Source organism: Zeugodacus cucurbitae, chromosome 5 (assembly GCF_028554725.1).
Source record: "Zeugodacus cucurbitae isolate PBARC_wt_2022May chromosome 5, idZeuCucr1.2, whole genome shotgun sequence".
Lineage (NCBI taxonomy): Eukaryota > Metazoa > Arthropoda > Insecta > Diptera > Tephritidae > Zeugodacus > Zeugodacus cucurbitae.
The window spans coordinates 72,844,227-72,860,938 of record NC_071670.1 but is presented as its reverse complement, the minus strand read 5'-3'; the positions used below and the strand labels follow the sequence as shown (position 1 = coordinate 72,860,938).

Here is a 16,712-nt window from a genome sequence, read left to right as displayed (position 1 = left end):
CCATGTTTTATCTCATTTAACTAATTTCTTTCGAAATGCCAGACATTTGGTCCTCCGACATTAACAACAGTAATGCCGAGTTTAATTAGGCGATTAATAGTTTGCTCCACTAATTCGTTTGGTTGTTACGTGCTTATATAAACACAAAAACCACAGCACATACACACACAACGTGGTAAGTCATAAGAATACGGTTTTCTGTATTTACTTGTGAATTTATTATATTTTGTAGATTTGTTTATGTATGTTTGATTTGATGGTTCAGTGAATTATTATAAATGAAGTAACCTCATACAGTTGTATACGCTATCCACATATTTGGATGGAAATAGGCACATTTATTCCATTTTCTGTTTCATTAGAAGAGAAAAAAGTTTCCAACTGCGCATTGCATTACTCTTAGTCGTTAAAGTGTAAAAAGCTTCAAGATGCGCAAAATTGCATATGAATACGCATACGCAACAATACCCACTCACTCACACTTATGCATTTATAATTGTGCGCTTTCTCCTCTATTTTGTCATTAAAACTTTATGAAAATTTTCCTAAAAGTGTGTCGGTATTCATTTTGAAAATTATAAGAGTGGTCGCGAACAATTTAGCGGCTCAGTCGCGTTCCAACCGCCTTTGTTGATGTTGTTGTTGCAGTGCTAACGATAACAGGTTCCAAAGTGACGCCAACGCCAATGGCAATGGCAATGCAAACAGCAATGAATACTGTAAAATCACAACAAAGTAACTGTAAACCATAACCACAGCCAAGCGGCACACCTCTCTGCAGCCCCGGCGTTGTTCCACCTACCCGCACTTCCGCTACCACAACGGCAAGTGTAACGGAAATGGCCCAAAACGAGTAGTGGCAAAGCCAATCTATTATATATAGGAGACTGGACACAAACGCACAAACACAATCAAAGAGCCATGCGAGTGCTAGCTCTCTTATAGAAATCTTTCTTGCGTGCGTGAGTGTTAACTCTTGTGAAAATATTTGCATACTTTTCATCGCTGGCACCTCTTCATCGTCATTGATGCGAGTTTCATGTATGTATGTTGAGCTTTTCCAACTTAACGAATCGCTTTAAAAAGTGGAAATAAAGAAAAAAAGAAACATGTGAACAGCTGTGGGGAATGCGAAAGAGTTATCAATTAAAGGCAAACGCAATGGTTTCCGAGGTTACTCATACGCCCCGTTGCACCGACGATAAAAGCTATATAAGCGATCATTTGTGTTGTTGTTGATTGTGAAAATATGGCGGCCTTTCGCTGTGTTTTCACATGCAACCAAGCAAAGTAAGCCATTTTAAAGTCTCAAACGGAAAAGTTACTTCATCAAAAACAATGTGGCCGCAAGCAGGTTTGTCTATTGGCCAAGAAACAATGAAACAAGAATGGAGGAGATGAAGCGACATAAAGCGAATTACCATGGAAATGGGAGAAAAGCATCTAAATAAAATGCATTTGTGCATGCTTGGCTATTTTTTTTTTCAATTTTTACTCCACTATGACTAATAAATGGAAGGAGAGGTGGCGCGGCAGTCTCACACTTGGCAGTCGGTGACATAAGTTTTGCCTGCAGTAATTTTTTTGCTAAACAAAAGTCTTATTTGAATTATGGTGCCTGCTGCTTGAAATCAAATTAAAAGCTTATTTTTACATTTTTCTCCTTTTGGGCATTTTCTACTCACTGCTTTGTTGTCGTTTCTTGCTTTCCAGCTTTATGCAGTGAAGCGTCACTAATGAGTTGAAAAATTGGGTACTGAAAGCTCTAAAGCAAGCCTTAAGCTCATGATTACGTTATGCGACGAAAGTAAAGGAAAAACATAGACAAAAAATTTAGAAACAGAGAAGTTTCAAAAAACATTTTTAAAATCCTTTCGGCTAATTGCTATTTGATAAGTTTCCACGAAGAAAATAAAGAAAAGGCAAACGGAATGACGCGATGTAATTTCCTATATTTGAGTACTAGCTGAGTAAATTAATTTTATTTGTCCACAACAAACCATGTTTAATTGAAAACAATAACGATAAAGAGACTCGATCCTAAACAAACTCAAGTTGCAAGAAGCGCAAAAACCGAGTCACATAACCACAAATCATTTTTAATGTCCTGAGAAAGGATGAAGACAGCACGAGCATTTTGAGTAAAGCAATTTCAACTTTTGCCCAAATTTCTGTGGACATGTAATTGGCGTTGAACGGTTTAGCCGGTGGACATACCCACAAGAAATACCTGCAAGAATTCTTCGCTTGCATGAGAGTTATGAAGGCTACAAATATGCTGGCATGACAAGCACTCAGAAACTAATGTGATAATGTATCTCCACAACACAAACACATGTAATTGTATTTTTGTGTTTTATATGTGGGCGGACTAGCTACGTAGCATATAAAATAAAAAAATATATATAAATATATATAAATGAATATGTTACATGATGAAAACACCTCTAGGATTTTTTTTTTAGAATTTTTCGTTATCTATACTACTTTATAAAGAGGAAAGATTTGTATGTATGTTTGTAATGAATAAGCTCAAAAACTACTGTGCCGATTTAAAAAATTCTTTCACCATTCCAAAGCTGCATTCACCTCGAGTAACATAGGCTATATTTATTGCTAGAATCTAAACTTTTCTGGAAATAGTTCCCAGGTGAGGGTAACAAAAAGACTCCGGCGAATCTTAATCTGAAATTGAAAATCGTCAAAATATTAGAAATATACAGGGTCACTTCATAATCCGAGAGAAAGACATCGGACATCAAAGACCTCAACTCAAAATGTAAACAAAAATATCACGTGATCTTGAAATGACATCACGTGATCAGGCTAGGGTTATTGACCTGTAAACAAAAATATCAGGTGACTTTGAATTGACATCATGTGATATGCGTGGGGTCATTGACCTCACTCTAAATGTAAACAAAAATATCACGTGATCTTGAAAATATATCACGTGATCAGTTAATGACCTGTAAACAAAATATCACGTGATCTAGTAACTACATCACGTGATCAGGGTGGAGTCATTGAACACACTCAAAAATATCACGTGACCTTAAATTGACATCACGTGATCTGGGCAGGATCAATGACCTGTAAACAAAAATATCACGTGACCTCGAATTGACATCACGTGATGAGGGTGGGGTCATGGACTCACACAAATATGTAAACAAAAATATCACGTGACCTTCAATTGACTTCACGTGGTCTGGGCGGGGTCAATGACCTGTAAACAAAAATATCACGTGACCTTCAATTGACAACAAGTGATCAGGGCGGGGTCAATAGCCTGTAAACTATGTCATATCACGTGACCTTGAAATGACCTCACGTGATCAGGGTGGGACCATTGAACTCACTCAAAAATGTAAACAAAAATATCACGTGATCTTGAAAATATATCACGTGATCAGTTAATGACCTGTAAACAAAATATCACGTGACCTTGTAACTACATCACTTGATGAGGGTGGGGTCATTGACCTCATGGGGTAACCGGATATGATGTTACCGGAACCGGAAATGAGACATCCGGAAACGGATATGGATAACGATATTGCCGGAACCGGAAATGGGGTGGAACCAAAAATGGAATGAGCCAACTGAAACAAGATATGGGATAACCGATGGAACCAGATATGATGAGCCGGAACCGGCAATTAAGCAACCGGAAATATTTTACCGGAAACGGATGTTCGACATAGAGCGAAATTGGACAGGAAACGTCCCTTCTTCAGAAAGTGCTTAGTGACGGAAGCAGCGTGTTTCCTATTCATAGAAGATTTCGGTTTGTATCATATCCGCTTCCGCTATGAGACTTCCGATTCCTGTAATCGTTATCGATATTGGTGTAAAGTTTTATTACGCTATCTTCATCGGAGTTCAAAGACTAGAGGTCGTAATCAAAATTTAGCTCATTAAAAATAAAAAATATAATTTCATGCTCGAATTTTCTTCATTTTACTTTTCTAAATGAACCCACGCAAGAAACGGGAAGTACATACATATGTATGAGAGCATGTGTAAAAACTTATAACTTTTGAAATGTTTGTTTAAACCAGTGCGAAGCCGGAGCGGTCGGCTAGTATGAATTATGTAATAGGAATAATTGAATTCTCGTTTAATTACTTATTTGAATAGAACAAAACTCAATATACATAGTTTTAAACAATAGAACAAACAGCGGGAGCAAGTGTAAAATCCCAACAACAAATGTCATATTAGTGAAATTATAGTTTTGATAAATGGCTCAGATCGTAGCTGAAACTAGGCGAATTCCCCAAAGCCTGCGGAGCTTTTGTGTTTTGCTAAAACACTGTCAACACCGAAGCAAACAAGCATGTTGTTGTTATTGGCATTTATTTATTTAAGAGCACAGCAGTAAGCGCCCATTTTAGAAATTTGCAGCAGCGTGTTTCGTCGGCGCTAACAATTTTTGTGACCGCAGTTATTCAGGGAACGTTTAACGTTTGCATCAGTATTTGGTGTATATTCATGCTTAACAACTGATGTAACAACAACAGCGAGTGCCGCAGTGGAGACCAAATCAAAAAGCGCTAACGAATTTGGAAGCAAATTTTCCGGTTATTTGCGAAAATCATTGCGGCAACCCTAATTAGCCAACCAATGGCCGGGAGCTGTTATAATGAGACTGCGAATACGACTACCAAATATACAGCCGCAACAAACATTGTCGACCTTATGTGTTTGATAAAGCGTGTAAAAAACGTTTTCAATTGTCTGACTAATTGCGTTACCGTTTTGCGGTCAAACTTGTTTAGGGCAATGGCCACTACCAGTAAAAAATTAATTTTTCAGTATTTACCGTTTTTCATGAGCACGAATTTCAATTTGACAGCTGTCAAATGAAAATTCGCTCGTCAAATCGCCGCCACATATAATTGCAATTACTCTTCGATTGTAAAATTTTATCCTAAATTGTTTATATTCCGCTGATTTTTTCATTGTTCGTTGAATAATTTAATTGGTTTTCAAGCTTTCATTTAGCTACACCAATTCATATTTAGAAGGGAAAGCACTGAAAAACAGAAATGCGATTAATTTTAAATTTTTGTAAAAACAAGTAAGGAAGGGCTAAGTTCGGGTGTAACCGAACATTTTATACTCTCGCAATTTATTGATGTAATTTTATAAAGACAACACAATTCGACCCATATATTCGGCATAAAGTTCAATAGAATAACGAATATCATTATAAATAGTATATGGGGACTGAGGTAATTCCTAAACCGATTTCACTCGTTTTCACCACCAAGATACAACGTATCGAAGACTATACGCTCACTTAATTTAATATTACTCATAATTAGGTATATGGGATCTGGGGGAAGTTATGACCCAATTTTTACCATTTCAGGTACAGAGAGAAACTGTTATAAGAAAAAAATTCAGAGGGAATGAATTACATTAAAATATCTGAGGGATTTACCTATATTTTCGGTGAAAAATTAACCTTAGGCACTGAGTTCTTCATGTTTGATATCAGGGGCCTTGAAAAGTCATGGTCCGATTTTGACAATTTTTCCACAAGTGATGTCACAGCTCAAATACAGTATTTGTGTAAAGTTTTATTCCGCTAGCTTCATTGGTTCCTTATGAATACATTATAAAGTGAACGAATCAGATGGAATTCAAAATTGGGTTATATGGGAAGTAGACGTAGTTGTGAACCGATTTCGCCCATATTCCACCCGTGTCATCAGGGTGTCAAGAAAGTGTTATGTACCGAATTTCATTGAAATCGGTCGAATAGTTCTTGAGATATGGTTTTTGACCCATAAGTGGGCGACGCCACGCCCATTTTCCATTTTGTAAAAAAATCTCAGTGCAGCTTTCTTCTGCCTTTTCTTATGTAAAATTTCGTGTTTCTGACGTTTTTCGTTAGGGAGTTAACCCACTTTTAGTAATTTTCAACCTAACCTTTGTATGGGAGGTGGGCGTGGTTATTATCCGATTTCTTTCATTTTTGGACTGTATAAGGAAACGGCTAAAAGAAACGACTGCAGAAAGTTTGGCTTATATAGCTTAATTGGTTTGCGAGTTATATACAAAAAACCTATTTGGGGGCGGGGTCACGCCCACTTTTCCAAAAAAATTACATCCAAATGTGCCCCTCCCTAATGGGATCCTATGTTCCAAATTTCATTTTCATAACTTTATTTATGGCTTAGTTATGACACTGCATAGGTTTTCGGTTTCCTCCATTTTGTGGGCGTGGCAGTGGACCGATTTTGCCCATTTTCGAAAGCAACCTCCTCAGGGTGCCAAGGAACATGTGTTCCAAGTTTCATTAAGATATCTTAATTTTTACTCAAGTTATCGCTTGCACGGACAGACGGACAGACGGACGGACAGACATCCGGATTTCAAATCTACTCGTCATCCTGATCATTTATGTATATATAACCCCATATCTAACTCTTATATTTCTTGGTGACACAAACAACCGTTATGTGAACAAAACTATGATACTCTGTGCAACAGGTTGCGAGAGTATAAAAAAGATGGCAAAAAGCCAATTGACAATTTCTCTAAATTTCAAATTGTATGAAGCAGAATGTTCTACCGATTTACTATATTACAGTATATATGCACTAATTACACTACAAATATTTCAGTTATGCTAGCAATTCTGAATCATAATTAAATGATTTCATTACTCACGTAATAACTAATTAATTATGGAAAAAGTCTCAATTTGCCTTTAATGCCAGTTCCTATGAATTTATGAGCCAAAACATGTACATAACTTTATAAGTGTGATATGTACATATCTATATTTGTACTCAGCCAAGAAGTGACCACACCTTTGGTATTAAGCACATTTAATCCTTAGCACACTGCAACACCTGAACAACTCATTACTAAGTCCCAATTATGGGGAAGATTACCTCAAATGGCTTTATCTGGTTAGTGCACAGTTAGAGCAATTGATGTGAGGTCAAACTCTCTGATTATGGTTGAATGCGGTTAGATATACATTAATATATACTCTCTACATAGGAGGATATACTAAGATATAATGTGGAAACTTCAAAAAGTAGTTCTTTACTTACTTAAGGAATCACTTGATAATACCATATGCTGAACCTAGATTAACTCACCCCAAATGCAGCCTACATTGTATAAAATATGAAAAAGAAACGAGATTTCATGCTTTAGTATTTATTCACTCAGTTGATATAACTTATTAACTTTAATTACTAGTATTTTTAATATTTTACGACAAAACTGACAATTATTAATATAAATACAAAAACCATCAATTACTGCTGATATACTAACTGATATTTTATTTGTGCTCTTTCTCTTTCTTTTCAGTTCGAGAAGAATCAATTGCTAATAACAAATATTTGGCTCAAATTGGTAAGTTGGGAATCGAAATAGCAGCAAAGGCAATAAAATAAGATTTAGCATGCAATTTGTGTAAATATACGCATTATACCTACTAAGCCGCATCAAATGAAAAAAGTCAAATAAATAACGGAACATTAAGTAAATAAAACACAACAAAATCAAATAAATAAATTCCGCCGAGGCAAAGGGGAGTGTGTCGATTAGTCGTTCAACCGTCTACTTTTCGTAATATAAATTTCATACAAATCTAGAATATAACAGAGCATCAGACAGCTCGATTAGAGACGCATTAATCTTCAGCGTCGGCAAATCGTCTTCCCAGGGAATAATGTCAAAAGCTTTTATTGCCAAACTTGTGGACAGACAGCAAATAAACACAAATTCTGTTCGATGGACAAGAGAAATAAGAATGCTCAGGCAATGGTATTTATAAGTAAGCTGAATATCGACTATGATTTAACTTCTACGATATTGCGTACTCATTTCATTAGATATTGCTCACTCCTCTTTTTTTCGCAAATTCTCGGAAGTTTGATTGTTTACTGCAAAGAATTTATTGATTTCACATTTGGCACCCAAACTGAAAGCTTAAATAAGGATGTTCATGTGGTGAAGCAAAATTCATAAATTCGTCAGGATTAGGGCTGAAAAACTGCTCTCAGAGCGTGACTTTTGTAACCTTATTTCGGTAATAACGAGTTAATAATGAATAGAAGATATAAAAATGCAAACACTATTCTAGTGTTAGCTTCAAGTAATAAATATGTGCTTCTCTGTAAGGAAGAACTTTGAACAAAGGGAGCGAAAGATATAGAAATTTCATACAAAATAGTTGCAATGAGATAGTCACTTCCAAACCAGTTTTATTTGAAGATGAAAGTATGGAAATATTTAAACGCGGGGGGATAATGTGATCTGACAGCCACAGGGCACTTAAAAGAAAGAGAGGAGAAAAAAACGAAGACTTTGCATGTTTGTGTCCAGCTCATCAGCTCTCTACACGCCTGCTAAGCCTCATAGATGTTGGCTCTAACAGAGAATGACAAGTCAAATACAAAGCAATGAAGTGAAAGTGTTAGCCTCGAAGTCCCTCAAAGCAAAGCGCACTCCGAGAAAACAAAAAGAGAAAAATTAAAACTAGGAATTAGCAATTCACTAAGAGCCTTTTAGCGAAATTTGATGATGAAAGTGGATTTAATGCAGTTGGAAAGGCGCTTAGCAACGAAATATATTTCCTTCTAAATCGCTGTCCTCCTTTCGGCAAGCAACATCATTCCATTTATTTAATTTGAAAGGGAAACTCAAGAAAATATTCATGCCACTGCGTATGAGTGACTTTAATTGCTTGTCACTTGCATTCGAGTGTAATTGTGTAATTGTGAATGATTGATGTACGGGTGTTTATGCAATTAATAAACGCTTTGCAGTTACATGTTATTTAATATATTATCATATTATATCCACCACAACAACAACCATAATGACTATTATTCACATATGCCTTTTCTTTTCACATTTACACAATAACCGATCGCTCATTATGGAATAATGAGAAGTAAACTGTACCGAAGTAATTCATTCTTGAAGTCGGATCCTTCCTTCCTTCGTCTTCAGAAAAATACAAATTGGTCAATGGGTAATATCTTCACTCCTTTGTGACATTTTAGAAATATACTCTTCCTTGCAGCCCATCTCCGGTATGCCGGTTCTATTTGTTATAGTTTCTGAATCACGACCCACCTTTGCCACAACATAGGATGGAGTGCTTTCCATTAGCACTGCCTTCTTGTAATTTATCTCTTTGGTGCGTTGTTTCCAGTCGCTTAATATTTGATCAACCATGTTTGCCACACTATTCGCTTGTTTTGCCAAATTGCTTTTTGCGGAAATTAGAAACCTCTTTTTGGTGTTCTCGATAATATTTGTCATACTTTGCCCATTGATGTGGAAATCTTTGTATGTGTGTGTTGAAGTTTTAAAATATTTGTCTTGCTTATATTTAAGTTTAACATCAGCACAGATTTGCTATCCATTCCACTCAAAGGATCGAGAATTTCACAAGCACATGCATTGGTAGGAAATAAGTTCTTATTTGTTACTCGCTTAAAGCCTTTCCTCTTCACTCGGCGTCATTCATATTCCATTAGTGTCTTCGTCATACTGACCGACAAAGAAGGCTAGAATAATAAGGCTAGAAGTAAATAATCTGAGTGTTCCTGAAAGCACCGTTTCCACCTTTTCGCTATTTCCCTCACGGTCGCACAAAGCGCTAAATTGAAATTGATATAAAAACCAGATAATGAGCGTGGTACCAATATTACCTTAACACGTTTACAATACATTTTCAAAATGGGCGAAATCGACGACTACTTTTCAATTTTACACTACTTAAATTCATTCACTTTACAAATGATATACTAAAGGGTAGCACCGCTCATCCGAAAATAGTTGAAACCAGTAACTTTGTGAAATCCCCTCTTAGATAACATGTAATAGTTCTCACAGACGATTTGAATTTCTACTTTCAAGCAACTATGTAATAAAAAATGCCACAATTTATTTTTTGATTGTAATCGTTTGTAATTTCAAAGAGTATAAAATTACCAATGAAAAAACAATAGACAGAATACCGAGCAAGTGTGACAAAAGTAAGCAAACGAGTTTAACACGCCGCGAACAATTTCATCGATGTAATTTGGTGGAATTATTTTAATGGATTTTTAATTCTCTCGCTAGAGAGTCATCAATTTACTCATTTGCCTTTTTTCTCTCCCTCTCTCTTTCTCATGCGTCTTTTTCCAGGGGCAGTGATTGTTATTTTAATTGCCATTTTTAATGTGCCATCATTATGAGCAGCTATTCCGTTTTTGTCATTTTTGGTTGTATACTATTTTGGTGTCAAATTCAGGAGAAAAGTGTAACATGGAAATTGGACAAAAGAATTTATTTAAATTCCCGACTACCCAAATATCCGACAACTTTAACAAAAATGTCAAGCAAAAGCAAAAGAAGTGAAGTTGCGAAGCCAACACCACGGAATATCGATTTTAATCTTAACATAATTTCCTGACTGATTCATATGAGTTCTGAAACTGTTTGGATGGCACTGTCTGCTTTGAAGTTGGTGTTGCTGTGGCGCTTTGAAAGCTGTCGGTTGCGTTGCGGTTTCTAAGTCATGCCTTAAGTACAACTTCACTTCACTAACTCGAGATTTACGACGCCACTAAAAGCGTTCACAGCGGCACGCGGCGGCGCTGTGGCGGTTGGAAGATTTACAAATTTTGGTTTTGCGCGAACTATGGCGAATATGTGTTGAGCCAATTGCATCTACACGGCTTACAGCGGTGGAAAGGAGTGATGATAGAATTTGTTGTGATTGTTAGTTGTTAGCTGCGAGTTCATTAATTTGCGAGCGAAATTTTGGCAAGCTCTACTTCAGTAGAAAATATGCACACAATCCGGCGTTGAGAGTAAAGTCAGTACTTGTGTGCAGCCATCAACTCTGCACTTGCACTCTGGTATAGATTTGGCTTAAACAATTGATTTCGGCTCTTCGTTGCAGTCCCAAAACAAGTTGCTCAAGTCGAAAGCAAACTGGGCGGTCCAATCTCGCTAGGGCGTCCATGAATGACCTTCAGCGTAGAGAATAGTATCATTTTGGTTATGAGTGCGGTTGTCTTTTGTGGAAATTGCATTTGTTGGGCACACAAGTGTAATATTTTGGTCCGACCGCAAGACCCTGCTGCGAAAGAGACCAAGCTTTCGTTGGCTTTCGTTCACTGTTCTCTGTGATGTGTGTTTATTGTAAGAGATTTTCAATTTACTTTTACTTTTGAATCAATGCAATAACGTTACAAAGAATATGCCAAACGACTGTGAGCCGCATCCTCTTGTCGGCAGGAAAATGTTACTCATACGCCCCACCACATGGACAGAATAAGGCTAGAAAGTTGCCGTCTTTCACAACTATATAAACACTTAGACACACGCACATATGTAAAAATCGATCAACTAAACTATAAATAATAGTTTTTAATACTGTACCACTAATTGTTTTCGTAAGTAATAAACACGTGACTAATATATCTTATCACTTTTTATAGCCATGAAGTATGGTCCCTTTGAGGCTAGGAAATTATGTGACCAGCTATTACTCACTTAATAAGTCACAAGACCAATGAACCTGAGATAAGGCGAGCAACAGCTGAGGCAGGGACTATAAGGCGTGCCCTTGGAAAGACAAGTAAGTTCAAGCGGGTGTCTTTGAAGAGTTTCTACTTCTACTGATATTTCACTTTTATATTTCAGGAATTTACAGTTACCGATTGCACTTTAATGAAGGCTTAGGACACACTGATCACTGGTTGTTGGGTATAAGACTTAAGATGGCACTGAGTTAAAATGCAGTTTAATGTATTAATTATAATATGTACATATGTGTGTATGTAATTTAAAAAAAGGCAAATACAAAAGAGCGATCCGTAAAAATTTATTTCATTTCATAAGATTTTAAAGCAGAACCTGAGGTGAGATCTCATTTCGATAAAGTTGGGTGGGAAAAGATAGTCCCAACCAACATTCAACGACTTTTGATTTACGGCAACTACACAGTGTGAGGAGAAGTAACTGCTAACTGGCTGAACCTGCATTAATCACCGAAACTCATATACATTGCATTCCGACCCATTCACTTTGGATCCAAACATTTTGAGTTTTGGTTATTTATACAAATACTCGAGGAGAAAATATCTTCCATCCTTGGCTTTGTCCCGCATGCAATTTATTCTTTTGATGGCGAATTCCGTTACATTTGAATACAACAAACTGACAAATAATTGAAATTATACACAAAATGGAATGCGCTCGCATCGCATTTCTCCTCGCTCCGCTGACTGAGCGCAATGGTAGCATGTCCTGGTCATTGCTCAGCCATGCAGCACCCGAGCTGAATATATTTCTAGAAACGCTGCAATTTCGGTTGGACACTTGCGACCTCAACATTCTGTTTCTGCAGTCAAAGCTTTCGTTTTTAATTGTGCTTTAGTAGTATCCACAAGCACATATGTATGTACACTCGTATACGTCTAAGATAAATTCTTTATTTTGTATTTTATAAAATATGTGACTCTTGAGTAACCTTGATCCGCTTGTGGAATGACTTTTGCTTTGTAATATATTCGCTTTCATTTGCTCTTGAGCTCTTCTAGACTGCTTGCTTGGCACTGAAAATTGTAACGCAGAAGTTGGCATGTCACTGCAGACCTAGGGCTATCTATCCAAGTATCCATGGGGGTTTTCTTCAATCTATAATACAAGTATATCTTAATGTTCATATCACCCCGAAAATAGCAGATTTTATTTAAACTGTCTGTAATAATTTTACTTTTCCTAAGTCAAAGGATAAAAATAAATCTTAACTTTCTCCAATATTTATGGATCAGCACTTCATTCTCCAATAAGGGATGTATCAACACTTACAATTGCAATTAACCGATAGCACTTGGATTTGCTTTCTAAGTCAGTTCCAGTCCCAAATGAGTTTCCAAACAACTCATTAATGTGATTTATTGAGTCTGCGTTTTTCTTCCATCACACCGGCGCACGATTTTTGGTTCGTGATACCATATACATCATCCAAGAAAAAATCACGGTTTTTCCATTAAATTTCTTGCAAAGTTTTAGGCGCTCAATGTAGATGCTCTGATGAAGTGTAACAATGCATCAGACTCTACAAAGCAAATACTGCTCGCGACGCATTGCGAACAATTCGCGAAACATTGACAAATCCTCCAATCGAAGAGCTTCAGCAAATATCCATTTATGCAAAACCATTGATATCGCACTCAGACCGCATTATGAATAACTGACTGAGTGATGGAATAAAAGGAGAAATCCTTGCTGTCTATTGTGCAATGACCTAACAAAGTGGAAGTGAAGGGAAGGAGATAAGGACGAGTGCATAAGAAATTTGTCTAAGAGCCCACGCAGAAAGCAATTGACATGAGTACATAAATTAAGTCTCTTATACTCGGTATTAAATATGACTTTTTTGTGAAACGATTATTTTATATTTCTCTGTAGCAAGTACTACATAGTTTTATCATTCTTTTTAAATTTATTGAGATAAAAATTTTAAATTTGAGCTCATTTTATTTTAAGTTTCGGCACCATCTTCTCAAATTCCAAAGTTCCCTTAAAACAGCTATCAATCTTCTGAGAAAAGAAACTTCCTCTCTACTTACATTATTTCACGGCATGATACTAAAACAAAATTTTTCTTTTTCAATGCAAAGTCATAGAATTCTAAAAAAAAAGTAAAAAAGTGAAAAAATGGTGGAAGTGGTAAACAGCACAGCTCACAGCTTATGTACCAATGTAAGAATGCGGCAGTGGAACGACCGAACTTTTACTATCTGCACTGACTGCCCACACATTGAAATAAGATATATTGAGTTGATATGAAAAGGGGTCGCCAATGTGGCCGAGTACTTTACATAATTTATGCTGTGGATTTTTCTATCACCAGCTAAGCATCTGTAGGCGTTGCTTCACCGTTTTCCTTTTCCTTTGGCCGTCCGCAATCGCTCGACTCTCATAGGATGTCTCTGTGATTCAGCAACCAGCTGAGATCGGCCACCGCTGCTCTTCCCCGTTGCTGTTGTTTAAAGGAGTGGTGTGTTGCTGTCATTCATGGCATCATAATCAGCAGAGTAAACACCGCTAGGAGCCCAAGGCTGTTTGGTGTTGCATAGTCTTTGAATAATTCAGGGCCCGCAGTTGGCAAGAAGCATGTGTGAAACGTAAAACAGCTGACGACCATGAATGCATGTGCAGTGATACGGTTGTTGTTGCTTTTTCCTCTGTGCACATGAAACTGCTTTGTGCTAAGTAAGCAATGCGGGTTTTTGATTTCCTCTTCTGCATTAATTCAAAAAGCTTTTAAGCCGCTTATGTGGCATAATGAGTGTTGATGCCTTTTGTTTCTCTGAAATTTGTCCAATTTGTGTGAGTTAAATTAAAAAGAGTTTTCGTCTGCGCATTTTCTTTGCGAAATTTTGGAGATGCATTTTTTACATTTGTACTGCTACAATAGTATTAAATATGATATTTGCTAGCACGTATGTCAGTCTGAGAGGTTATTTGTACGGCCCACTGAATAATGTATTCTTGGCAAGATATTGAATAGCGATAAACCCAATTGACCTAAATCTATACTAATTGCTTGTTGCATTGATCTTGAGGTCGAAACTATGCCAATCAGTCGATGTGCTTATAAGCAATCATATTGAGATTGGTTGGCACCTATCATTTGTAACTGATCAAATTCTCAACCATTTTGCGTACCAAATACACTGTGTATACCACTGCGTATACGCAACTTAATGCGTTTGCAAACAGTTTTACATTTTCATTTAAGGTGCAAACTCATTTATTTTCAATTTGTCATCAGTTTATATGAGGATAATCCAGCTTTATGGCTGCATAAATCAAAGATCACTTTTAATTAAATTGAGAAGTGTACAGAGAGCAGGGACATATGCACAAACAAGACACTGCACTGTCCCGCAACAACAATAACAGCAACAGCAAACCACGTTCGAAAGCAGTAAATTACTTTTTTATCCACAGTAATTTTATGGAAATTATGAAGCACTTTCCACAACCCTTGTAAATTAACGCATTCCACGGACGAACAGGCGAACCGGCAGTACAAGGCATTCCATATGCATTTTTCCTAGCGAGAAGAACAGAGTGGAGCTACCTAAATAGTTCATTGAGAGTTTTCACAACTTCACTTTGAATTAAGCAATGTTGAAAACGCATTTTTTTGGCTTTCAATACTTGAATGGTATAAGATACTCGTAAATACCGAAATAATAGTATTGAAGTAAAGTCAATTTCGTATTTTGCCAGTATAGTTATCATACAAGTTGCATCCAAATGTTACTCATACGCCCTGATTACTAGAACACGAACTTCATTAAACTTTCGAGGAATTGCCAAAGTTTTGAGGTATTTTAATTACTGATAAGTCAATTATTGCAAACTCAGGAGAGCAGAGGCAGGGCGGCAACTATCCAAAGCGAATCTTTTCTGGAGTGGCTATTTCCCATATTCATCAATGCTGCTACGCCTGTTTTTATTACACACAACGCTCTTGCATTTTGAATGACATGGAAGAGCAAATGTCAAAAAAAAGGCGTAGTTAATGGTGTAATACTAAAAGTTGTTAACATTAAACTTGGCAAAAGTTCGCCGGTGCAAATAACGAAGTGACAAAAGCATGTCGGAACTACTTCAAGTCCAATGGCTGCATCGGAAACGTGACCTTTAATGTCTGCTGAGCAATAATTAAAAACTGAGTTCAATAGACGAAAGTTCAATTAGTGCAAGTGTCCAGGCAGTAATAATAGTACATGGAGGCTTATAACAAATAAGAAGGGAACTTATAGAAGACCTTCATCTCACAAATACTATATAGGTGCAAAAAGGATCTAAAAGAGGCAAGTACTGGACTTTCCTCTATAAAAATTTATCGATCGTAGTGATCAGGTTTAGGGTTCTATATTTACAAAATCCAAACATTACACCTCTCAAATAGCTTATGTATATGCAATGAGTTTGTGTTATATATACAAATGAAACCATGAAAGTTGTTGGTTCCTAGAAACGTAGTTAATGACCTCAACCGGAAGATTGAAATATTTAAATGATAACAAATACCGTTGTAACCTGCGACACATTCATAAGCGACTCCGGTGTCCTATAAAGCATTGAGGCTTTGTTAGACTGTCGGTGTTGGCTACTCGAGTTTCATCTGACCTGGATGTCGTTCACCGGTTGGCACGGAATTCCGTTGTTTATCACAGCATCGCTGTCGTTGCTTCAGAGAAGTCAGCGAACTCATTTATAAAATAAATGTTCTTATGCAATCATCACATAAACGGAAATAAATGTTGCTCCACAATCGCATTTCATTTTCATTTAACATAATAATGACTTGATTACACTTGTCAGATTTTAGTAGTTTGTAAATGCTTTCTGTAATTTGCATTGAGTTAATTTTATTTTTGGAACCACGAACGGCGAATTCTTCTCTATCATTTTCATCTTTTATTGTGTCGTAAGACTTGGTTTACCTAAAGACAAATTTGGGTGATTCGTCCCACTGGACAGTGTATCACGCATTTTCATCTCATTCACTTGCATTTGAGAGCGTGTAATGCGAGCATCAAGGCTCTAACGTTAGGGACACATGTAAAAGAATTGCTAACCGACTATCAGATCAGTATGAGTATGTGTGGAGCAGATTACTGTGAATTATTCAAGTT

The 16,712-nt window shown here is 36.8% G+C and overlaps 1 long non-coding RNA gene across 2 annotated transcripts in view; it reads left to right on the top strand.

Moving 5' to 3' along the window:
- LOC128922039 (uncharacterized) overlaps positions 1-16,712 on the top strand; it is a 275,031-nt gene that overhangs the window by 11,371 nt on the left and 246,948 nt on the right. The window contains exons 3-5 of one of the 2 annotated variants that reach the window (XR_008471312.1): positions 7,345-7,389; positions 11,484-11,623; positions 11,689-11,834. This is a non-coding gene — a long non-coding RNA (uncharacterized LOC128922039). Of the gene's footprint in view, positions 1-7,344; positions 7,390-11,483; positions 11,624-11,688; positions 11,835-16,712 lie in introns of those variants that run through there. The other variant, XR_008471313.1, reaches the window with a different exon arrangement.